Genomic DNA, 11,537 nt, shown 5'->3' on the forward strand with positions numbered 1-11,537 from the left:
CAGAAAGATACCCCGATGCAGCACGCTTCATATAACCCTCTACACTGCCTCCACCCTCCCCTCCCACAAAAGACACTCCGATGCAGCACGCTTCATATAACCTCTACACTGCCTCCACCCTCCCTCCCACAGAAAGACACTCCGATGCAGCACGCTTCATATAACCTCTACACTGCCTCCACCCTCTCTCCCACAGAAAGGCACGTTACCTGAGAATACAGGACTCTTTTTTTCCCCTCTCGTTCACTCTCTCCACCGTTCCTCTCGCTCTCTCTAATTATACTCACCCATCCCTTTTTTCTCTCCTCTTCATATGTCGCTCTATATCCTCGTCTTTCTCCCCTCCCTCTGTCCTCTCCCTCTGTCCCCTCCCTCTGTCCTCTCCCTCTGTCCTCTCCTCTCAGCTGGATGTGAGGAGGCGTAGGCATCTGTGTGTTTTCAGTTTTGCCACACCGTTGACATGCAATACTTTGTCAAGTTACAGCATCGACACCATCACTTTTCAGGGTCAAGATACAAAAGTGAGTGAGAGTAGAACACAGAGAACTCAATGCCCCCTCCACACACATACAACTCAATGCCCTCTCCACACACATACAACTCAATGCCCTCTCCACACACATACAATGCCCCCCCCCGCCCTCCACACACATACAATGCCCCCCGCCCTCCACACCCCAGCCAGTCCACAGAGAGAGGCAGCAGGCAGGCAGATTAGGCCTGAAACTGAGAATGAGGTGAAGTGGGATTGCTTTGCATTGGACTCGCTTTGACCTATATTCTCCTTTAATCTGAGTCATGTATGATTTCCGCTGCCTGGCCTAGTCATTAGGCAGGCTGTCACCATTTCACTGTTTTCACGGCGTTATTTCAGCAATATGGGACCTCTGATCTGGTCAACAAAGATGAGATGTTACACTGTCATTACTGTTTATGTTTGCCGTGACGTTATGCAGATGTTTTTACTCTATTTTCATGTATGATCTGAAAAAAATCACTCGCTACTGTGTTGATTACAATCAGGCTGTGTGGTTTATTGCAGAGATTGAGTCCGTGTTTGTGTGTCATCTTCCTTGTCACGATGCGGCGTACCATACGCGGTAAACACACAGTTCATGTTTTAGGCTGACTGCATTACGTAAAGTGCGATTTATGCGACGGCGTTCAGGCCTAGACGCGTTTCTCGGCGCCATGGGAGCTCTTCCTTTGCGAGAGGCTTTAGCTCGTGCTAATCACGCGCTAGGAGAGATCTGCATGCTGAAGCAGCCACAGCAGAACACCCAGTTCCTCTCAGGCTTCCTTTTTAATGAGCAGAAATATAAGGGTCTTGAAAAGGGTCTGACAGGATGTTGCTGAAAGGTGGCGGACACACACACGTTAGCATGCACATGTAGACACACACACACACCCACCCACACACAATTAGCACCTCTCTAAGAGCACACTGCTCTCTGGGGCGCCGTTCAAACTCATAATCTTGCATTTTATGAATACATTCAGACCAGAGCGAACAAAGCACCAACCAAGCGGAATTTCCATTTGACTCTTTGTGAGGCCTTGCATGATTTACTTGCATTGACATTTGTAGGAGGAGGAAGCCTATTGCGTGGCTTACATTTGTATTGATCGAACGTTATGCATCCCGGTGTGATGTTCTTTTGCTCACAGTTATTTGTAGTAATCACATTGGTTTTATTTATTTATAATCCGTGCGTGGCCTTGCCACCTCATAGAAGCTATACACTTATCTTTTACGAAAGCTCATTGTGAGGTGTTGTGATTCGAGGGAAGGCTATTGTTGCCAGCGAGCGCTTGTTTCCCCGAGCCTGCTTATCGCTGTTATCTCGACATACAAAGGCATCGAAAGGACAACTGGAAATGGAAAAGGTGAAATGAAAGCCGTTCCTCGTGAGCGATTTCGCCAGCCTAGCTTTTGTTGGCCTGTCTTTCCCTCTCTAGCACAGATAGAGAGCGCCTATATATATCTCTGTAGCTGACGCATTGTGGCGCAATGTGGGTCTTCTCCGTATCGTCTGGATGCTGTGAGGCAGGCGTGTGTGTGTTTGTTTGCTGTGAGGTGTGTGTGCATATACTCTATGCTGTGAGGCAGGCGTCTGCTGCTGCCTCCTCTCACGCTGTCAGCCCCTTGTTGATTCCTCCTGCTTTAAAATGCATAGCGGCCTCTTCCGGGGTCGAAGCTCATCCCCAGGAGATCACCTTTGTGAAAGAGAGCAGAGCGCTGAAGCGCATCGGCACTTATTTAATCCCTGTCTCGGTTTTACAGCGCTCTGTCAGATGACCAGGCTTGGCCCAAAGCTTCGTGCCCCGTGTCTCACTAGACTGTGGTGCGCGTATACACACACGCATGCACACACATACATTTCTCTGCGCCAGAGCTGCTTAGTGTGTTTGGAGGGGCTGAGGGCTGTAGGCATGTGTACTTAACCACGGGGGCTGAGTCATTGCCTTGAGTCCATAACACAGTGGAAAAGTATGTTAGGAGTGGGTATTTAAAGACGCATCTGTTCTCCGCATTGAAAAGAATGTCCAACTGTAATGTTTCCCTAGAACTGGGATATAATGGGTTGGGACCCATTCAAACAACGTGGTTAATGCTGGGTTACTCTGTCATGTTTATTCGCATAGCTAGAATAGAGAGTATTTTGGTCCAGAAAATTGCACAGCAAAGTAATATGAAGACGGTCTTAGACTTGGACAGACAGATGCTGTCTTTGTTTCGATTGGGGCTCCACTGTAAGGCATAAATAATTGTTTTTCTCTACCCGTGTCGAAGCCACAATGGCATGCCTGTACCAACTACCAGCCCTATGCCAGAGAACATTAAGGATCTGTTCAGAACTTTGAATAAATCACTGATTCTATAGGGACTTTGGATATTCTAACCCTGACAGCAGAGTTCCCATTATGAAACCCAACCGTTTCATGGTTATGACGTCAAACCCAAGCAGATGGCTGTGGTTTGAGATGTAAATTCTGCAGACGCCAGAGTATAAATAAAGCAGGACTTAACCATCCTCTACTCGCAGCCTTACATATAGCGATGGAATAGAAAAAGGAGGAGAGGAGAGGGAACGAGAGGAGGGATGGATAAGAGCAGGGGAAAAGCGAGGGATGTCATCTTCCATTTTGAATATCACTTACTGCTGATTAATTGTTTTGTAACTTCCTGCAACTCATTTGCGGTCCCGTTCTCTCCATTATTTATTAACCTGATTACATTACATTATATTCCAGTATGTGTGGATTGTAGTAGGAATCCAACAACTACACATCTGAATAATGCAAAATGCATGCTGGCTCATTTCTGGCAGCAGGGTTAATGGACCACCCGTGTCTGTGGCGACGAATTAGCATATTAATGATGTGTTGAATAATTGATGACGGAGGAGTGGATTACGAGTGTGATTCGTTGTCGGAACACAAATCAGAGAGAAAGGGGGTGAGGCCGGACTGTTTAACGCACTTTTATGGAGCCTTTTGAAATCAATTTGCTTGTCTGGTTGGAGTCAACTGAAGGTTGTTTTTCAAGTTTTTTGGCAGATACTCTCAGTGGTGTAAAGTACTTAATGAAAAATACTTTAAAGTACTACTTAAGTCGTTTTTTTGGGGTATCTGTACTTTACTTGACTATTTATATCTTAGACAACTTTTACTTCACTACATTCCAAAATAAAATAATTAACTTTTTACTCTATATATTTTCTCTGACACCCAAAAGTACTCATTACATTTTGAATGCTAGCAGGACAGGAAAATTGTCTAATTCATGCACCAAGAGAACATCCCTGGTCATCCCTATTGCCTCTGATCTGGCGGACTCACTAAACACAAATGCATAGTCTGTAAATTATGCCTGAGCGTTGGAGTGTGCCCTAGGCTATCTGTAAATAAAAATAAAAATAAAATGGTGCCATCTGGTTTGCGTAATATAGGGAATGTTTTATTATTTTTTACTTTTACTTTCAATACTTATTATATTTTAGCAATCACATTTACTTTTGATACTTAAGTATATTTAAAACCAAATACTTTTAGACTTTTACTCAAGTAGTATTTTACTGGGCGACTTTCACTTTTACTTGAGTCATTTTCTATTATGGTATCTTTACTTTTACTCAAGTATGACAATTGGGTACCTTTTTCCACCACTGGATACTCTCTGTACTAAGAACCGACTACGTATGTTCGTTGTTTTCTCTGAATATTCTGTCTGGTACATGAAACCCAACTGTTTCATATTCTTTTAAAGTAACCTTTCAAACGATGTTGTTGTTATGCCTACCACACTCAATCGGAAGCTACTTACCTTTTACATCTAGTATGGTTTGAACACATACCTAGCGAGCTGTAAACCTGGTATTGCTTGATAAATTCAGTATAACCTGTGAAACCCAGTGCCTTTGAACACAACTCAACAAACTACACCAAAGCATCTCTGAACCAGTGGTCTGCATCATGTTCCTATAAGGAGCTTAGAGGGAGACCGACAAACCAACTGTAGGATCATTTGACAGGCCTAGACTCCAAAATGGCAGCCTAAAGCACATGTAAGCCTAATTCACACAAACACTCTTTGTACTGATCTGCCTGCCTTTCCCCATCCACCCAGGGCAGAACACTGAGCACACAGTACATAATCAGTCTTGTCTCTGGCTTTGGACTGCCTTAGGATTAGGGCAAGGTGAGAATCGCAGTCACACGTGGGTAGATTACTGGACGTAAGTGCGACTAAGTCTCCACTTTGGCTCAGGAATGGAGCATAGTTACCTACTTCCCTTTTGGACATACAGTTGAAGACGGAAGTTTACATACACTTATGACTTGGAGTCATTAAAACTCGTTTTTCAACCACTCCACAAATTTCTTGTTAACAAACTATAGTTTTGGCAAGTTGGTTAGGACATCTACTTTGTGCATGACACAAGTAATTTTTCCAACAATTGTTTACAGACACATTATTTAACTTATAATTAATTCACTGTATCACAATTCCAGCGGGTCAGAAGTTTACATACACTAAGTTGACTGTGCCATTAAACAGCTTGGAAAATTCCAGAAAATGATGTCATGGCTTTAGATGCTTCTGATAGGCTAATTGACATCATTTGAGTGAATTGGAGGTGTACCTGTGGATGTATTTCAAGGCCTACCTTCAAACTCAGTGCCTCTTTGCTTGACATCATGGGAAAATCAAAAGAAATCAGCCAAGACCTCAGAAAAATAATTGGAGACCCCCACAAGTCTGGTTCATCCTTGGGAGCAATTTCCAAACACCTGAAAATACCATCTTCATCTGTACAAACAATAGTATGCAAGTATAAACACCATGGGACCACACAGCCGTCATACCGCTCAGGAAGAAGATGCATTCTGTCTCCTAGAGATGAACGTACTTTAGTGTGAAAAGTGAAAATCAATCCCAGAACAACAGCAAAGGACCTTGTGAAGATGCTGGAGGAAACAGGTACGAAAGTATCTATATCCACAGTAAAACGAGTCCTATATCGACATAACCTGAAAAGCCGGTCAGCAAGGAAGAAGCCACTGCTCCAAAACCGCCATAAAAAAGCCAGACTACGGTTTGAAAATGCACATGGGGACAAAGATTGTACTTTTTGGAGAAATGTCCTCTAGTCTGATGAAACAAAAATAGAACTGTTTAACCATAATGACCATCGTTATGTTTGGAGGAAAAAGGGGGAGGCTTGCAAGCCAAAGAACATCATCCCAACCGTGAAGCACGAGGGTGGCAGCATCATGTTGTGGGGGTGCTTTGCTACAGGAGGGACTGGTGCACTTCACAAAATAGATGGCATCATGAGACAGGAAAAATATGTGGATATATTGAAGCAACCTCTCAAGACATCAGTAAGGAACTTTAAGCTTGGTTGCAAATGGGTCTTCCAAATGGACAATGACCTCAAGCATACCTCCAAAGTTGTGGCAAAATGGCTTAAGGGCAACAAAGTCATGGTACTGGAGTGGCCATCACAAAGCCCTGACCTCAATCCTATACAAAACGTGTGGGCAGAACTGAAAAAGCGAGTGCGAGCAAGGAGGCCTACAAACCTGACTCAGTTACACCAGTTCTGTCAGGAGGAATGGGCCAAAATTCACCCAACTTATTGTGGGAAGCTTGTGGAAGGCTACCCGAAACGTTTGACCCAAGTTAAACAATTTAAAGGCAATGCTACCAAATACTAATTTAGTGTATGTAAACTTCTGACCCACCAGGAATGTGATGAAAGAAATAAAAGCTGAAATAAATGATTCTCTCTATTATTATTCTGACATTTCACATTCTTAAAATAAAGTGGTMATCCTAACTGACCTAAGACAGGGGATTTTTACGAGGATTAAATGTCAGGAATTGTGAAAAACTGAGTTTAAATGTATTTGGCTAAGYTGTATGTAAACTTCCGACTTCAACTGTTAGTCTTTACATCTCAAGTCTGAAGGAGCTGTTGTCATATAAATTCATGGATCTCAGTCATAGTTCTGTTCAGGACTTTTATTTAAGTTTGTGACTTTTATCCCAGTTCCTGAATTCCTGTGTGTGTGTCTTTTTTCCCCGTTTCCTGCGGTCTTTACGTAATGTCTAAGTTAGTTCAGCATGAACGAGGCTGCCTGGTCAGAAATAGGAACAGCCATTTGCCCACGAGTAGATGTGTGTCACAGCAGAGCAGAGCACAGCTTGTGGTGACTGAACTCCTGCCTCAGACCAAGCCGACTGGAAATATGGGCCTTGCCCCTGTGTGACAGGTTCATGTACACATATCATACCAGTGCGGCTGTGGTTTAGCTATATTTGTGTGTGAAGCTTTTTTATACCCCAGTTCATATTTTTCATTACGCTGTGGTGTGTGTAGGTGCCAGGCTGTGGACTTCCGTTTGAGCTCTATCTCTTCTCTCTCTCCCATTCTTTCGTTCCTGTGTGTGTTTGTGTGTGCGCGTGCTGTCCTCTCTCTCCTGCCTTTAAGGAGGCACTTCTCTTACTCCCCTGGAGAGGAAATAAAAAATCTATTCCCCGCTGAGTGAACACCTTACAAGTGCCAACATCTCTGGAAAAGAGCCATGGCAGTTAGCAGACAGGCAACAGCTGGGGAATGGTTCATGAGGAAGTGATGCAGCTCTATCAAAACTCTACTTCAAGCTGCATAATTTAGTACACTGCAGCTGGAAAACTCTACTTGTAAAATTCATGCATTAGACTTGATGTGTTTACGCCCCCACCCATGCGCCCCATGAAATGAAACCCTCTCCAAACCCTTGCCTGACTCGAGTCTTCCCAATTTCCTTTTTTTTCTCTCCACAATTTCGTGGTATCCAATTGGTAGTTACAGTCTTGTCTCATCGCTGCATCTCCCGTACGGACTCGGGAGAGGCGAAGGTCGAGAGCCGTGCATCCTCTCAAACACAACCCAACCAAGCCGCACTGCTTCTTGACACAATGCCCGCTTAACCCGGAAGCCAGCCACACAAATTGGTCGGAAGGAAACACCGTACACCTGGCGACCGTGTCAGCGTGCACTGCGCCCGGCTCGCCACAGGAGTAGCTACAGCGCGATGGGACAAGGACATCCCTGCCGGCCAAACCCTACCCTATCCCGGACGACGCTGGGCCAATTGTGTGCCACCACATGGGTCTCCCGGTCGCGGCCGGCTGCGACAGAGCCTGGACTCGAACCCAGAATCTCTCGTGGCACCACTCTGGATGCACTTGACTCTTCCTCATTTCCATGTTGTAGTACTAACCCTATTAGTTTCCCCCCCGAGTGTGTCAGTGTGTGGCAGCTTGGAGAATTCTCTGAGTGCTGCTGTTGTCATGTCCTGTCTCTCAGAACCACAGAGAATGGCATCTGTCGACACTCCTCACTACTAACCCAGCTATTAGACGCTGTTAGACCAAAGTACTCTGTGCTGATCGACTGAGATGTTACTCTCTTTCTCGCTCGCTTGTTTGCTCTCTCTCTCTCTCTCTCTCTCTCTCTCTCTCTCTCTCTCTCTCTCTCTCTCTCTCTCTCTCTCTCTCTCTCTCTCTCTCTCTCTCTCCTGCCCCTGTTCTTCAGTCTCTCTCTCTCTCTAACTGACAGTGCTTCTCATCAGTGAGAGTCCTACTCTAAGCCTCCTCAGGCATTGCCTCCCTCCTCTATAAGAGCGCTCCTAGCAGAAAGACCCAGGATGACATTATATTCCCAGCTTATTTTCCCTCCACTTCAGCCTGACGCCCAGAGGCGTACTCAATCTACCAGCAGTCAGCGGGCTATTCTCTTCTCTCTTTCTCTCTGCCCAGAGAACACTAGAAACAAATCACCGCACGGCTTCAAAGTCAAGACAGTTGTGCTCGGATTCAATTCTAGTGACATGAAAAGACAGTGTTATTTTTTTTTTGGGACTGTGTGTGTGTGTCGATTTGGTGTGTCTGTTACCTACTTACGCACATAAAAATACACACAGGTATTAAAGTATGTATCTTCTATTGTGTTTCAGTGCTGGCCAGTTTCCGAGGGACGGTCCAGCATGGCTTGCCATTGGAGATTGGGGACACGGTGCAGCTCCTGGAGAAATGTGAAGGTAACTGATAACCTCTACTCATTTCGCACCCATATAAACCATGATCCCCCCTTCGAGCTTCACAGACTCCCAGATGGGCTGCTACTGCTACTTGGGCTGTAGTCAACCTTTGAGGTTGGGCCACTTTTTCTTCCCCAGTCTGTCCCTCCAGGAGTATTGTGTTGTACATGAAATGTTAATAGACTTTATTATTTTTTTGTTGTTGTATTTGATGAGATTGTGGAGGCTCTCAGTTTGCTACTGTTTCCTGTGCCGCGAGAGGGAGAAGACTTTGGTTCCTGCTTCCCGCCCACATTGAGCTCAGAGCGTGTGTGTGTTTGCTTGCCTTAGACACAAAGAGACTGAGAGCTTGTGTGTGCTTGCTTGCCATTGTGTGTGTCCCTGCTTGCTGGTGTATTGCGAAGGAGTGTGTGAGCCTCGGGGTCAAGGCCGAGGCACTCACATTCACACACCAAGGTTCATTTTTGACATAGTTTCAGACAGAGCAGAGCAGGCGCCCGTCACACATTCCTGTTTCCACCCAGCTTACTTACACAGCATTGACGCAACCTTCCTCCCTTCTCAGAGTGCCACAATCTCACTTCCTGTTGTTGCTCAAGGCCAGACAGACAGATGACAGATCCGTCTGAGATAGCTGATGATGCATTCCAAACTCACCCAAGGAAATTATCTGACATCTAGCACACAGCCATGCATTCTCCATAGACAAACATTGGCATTAGAATGGCCTTACTGAAGAGCTCAGTGACTTTCAACGTGGCACCGTCATAGGATGCCACCTTTACAACAAGTCAGTTCATCAAATTTCTGCCCTGCTGGAGCTGCCCCGGTCAACTGTAAGTTCTGTTATTGGGAAGTAGAAACGTATAGGAGCAACAGCGGCTCAGCCGCAAAGTGGTAGACCACACAAGGTCACATAACTGTATCCCAGAATGCTGTAGCACGTAACGATCGTCTGTCCTCGGTTGCAACACAGCAACGTCAGCACAAGAGCTGTTAGTCGGGAGCTTCATGAAATGGGTTTCCATGGCCGAGCAGCCGCACACAAGCCTAAGATCGCCATGCGCAATGCTAAGAGTCGAATGGAGTAGTGTGAAGCTCGCCACCTTGAACTCTGGAGCATTGGAACCGCGTTCTCTGGAGTGATGAATCACGCTTAGATATCTGGTAGTCCAACGAATGAATCTGGGTTTGGTGGATGCCAGGAGAATGTTAACTGCCCCAATGCATAGTGCCAATTGTAAAGTTTTGTTGAGGAGGAATAATGGTTTGAGGTTGTTTTTCATGGTTCGGGCTAGGCCCCTTAGTTCCAGTGAAGGGAAATCTTAATGCTACAGCATACAATGACATTCTAAATGATTCTGTGCTTCCAACTTTGTGGCAACAGTTTGGGGAAGTCCCTTTCCTGTTTCAGCATGACAATGCCCCCGTGCACAAAGCAAGGTCAATACAGAAATGGTTTGTCGGGATCGGTGTAGAAGAACTTGACTGGCCTGCACAGAGCCGTGACCTCAACCCCATCGAACACGTTTAGGATGTATTGGAACGCTGACTGCGAGCCAGTACTAATCACACAACATCAGTGTCCAACCTCATTAATGCTTTTGTGGCTGAATGGAAGCAAGTCCCCGCAGCAATGTTCCAACGTCTAAGTTGAAAGCCTTCCCAGAAGAGTGGAGGCTGTTATAGCAGCAAAGGGAGGACAAACTCCATATTAATGCCCATGATATTGGAATGAGATGCTTGACGAGCAGGTGTCAGCATACTTTTGGTCATGTAGTGTATGTGTTTGGTTTGGAGGAAGGGAAGAAATAAAATATGTACCAGTCCCCACAACTCAAAGGCAAGACAGGCTGCTGACAAGAATGTCTATCTATGCTGTACTAGAGAGAGGAGAGGAGAGAGGAGAGGAGATAGGTTACTATAAAAAGTGCTTCTGCCAGTGCTGGTACTGTGTCATCAAGTTGCTATTGTAGTGTGATAGGTAACATACGACCGCTTCTTCTCTGACACTCTGGCCAATCAAAAACTAGAAAGAGCTCTGAAAGAAAATGTCTAGCAGAGGTTCTTCAGGAGGCAAGACCACAAGTCAGTGGCAGCAGTGAGGCTCATTCTCACCTTGTCTCTAACACTCTCACCTCTAGCACTGTCACAGACAGGTGTTGGACCGAGGAGCACATTATGACCTTAGGTTACTAGTACTACTTACACCCCCCCGGTGCTACTTACAGTCCCCGGTGCTACTTACACCCCCCGGTGCTACTTACACCCCCCGGTGCTACTTACACCCCCCGGTGCTACTTACACCCCCTGGTGCTACTTACAGTCCCTGGTGCTACTTACACCCCCCCGGTGCTACTTACAGTCCCTGGTGCTACTGACACCCCCCTGGCTCACCAGCCTGGCCGGTGGCCACAACAAACACTGTAACACCGTGCCTGGTAGGCTGCAGTAAACAGTGCAGACAGAAACTGCCTCCCGTGTTCCAGCTGGCCGTTTTGTTTTACAGCTCGGCAACTCTACGACTGGTGTGGTTGGAGCTGAAGTGGCGATGCTTCAGTAACCTGAGGTCTCTGTCCCAAATGGCAACCAATAGCCCATAGGGCTAAAGTAGTGCACTATAGGGACTAGGGTGCCATTTGAGACACAACCCCAGTCATTTGTTTGGCAGTAATAGGCAGACATTACTTAACCAGACAGCTCTTTCTCTCCTACTCTCCACTCCCATATCAGATGCTGTAGAGATGGAATGAAATTGATTATTTGATGGTTGACATTTTAACTGAGAGCGCAGAAGAGCCAATCTACAGAATCATAATAGGGCTGCTATGTGTGTGTGTGCTGTGTGTGGTGTGTGTGGTGTGTGGTGTGTGTGTGTGTGTGTGTGTGCTTGTGTGGTGTGTGTGTGTGTGTGTGCGTCTCACTGACACTAATAGATAGCG

This window comes from Salvelinus sp. IW2-2015, linkage group LG3 (genome assembly GCF_002910315.2).
Source record: "Salvelinus sp. IW2-2015 linkage group LG3, ASM291031v2, whole genome shotgun sequence".
Classification (NCBI taxonomy): Eukaryota; Metazoa; Chordata; class Actinopteri; order Salmoniformes; family Salmonidae; genus Salvelinus; species Salvelinus sp. IW2-2015.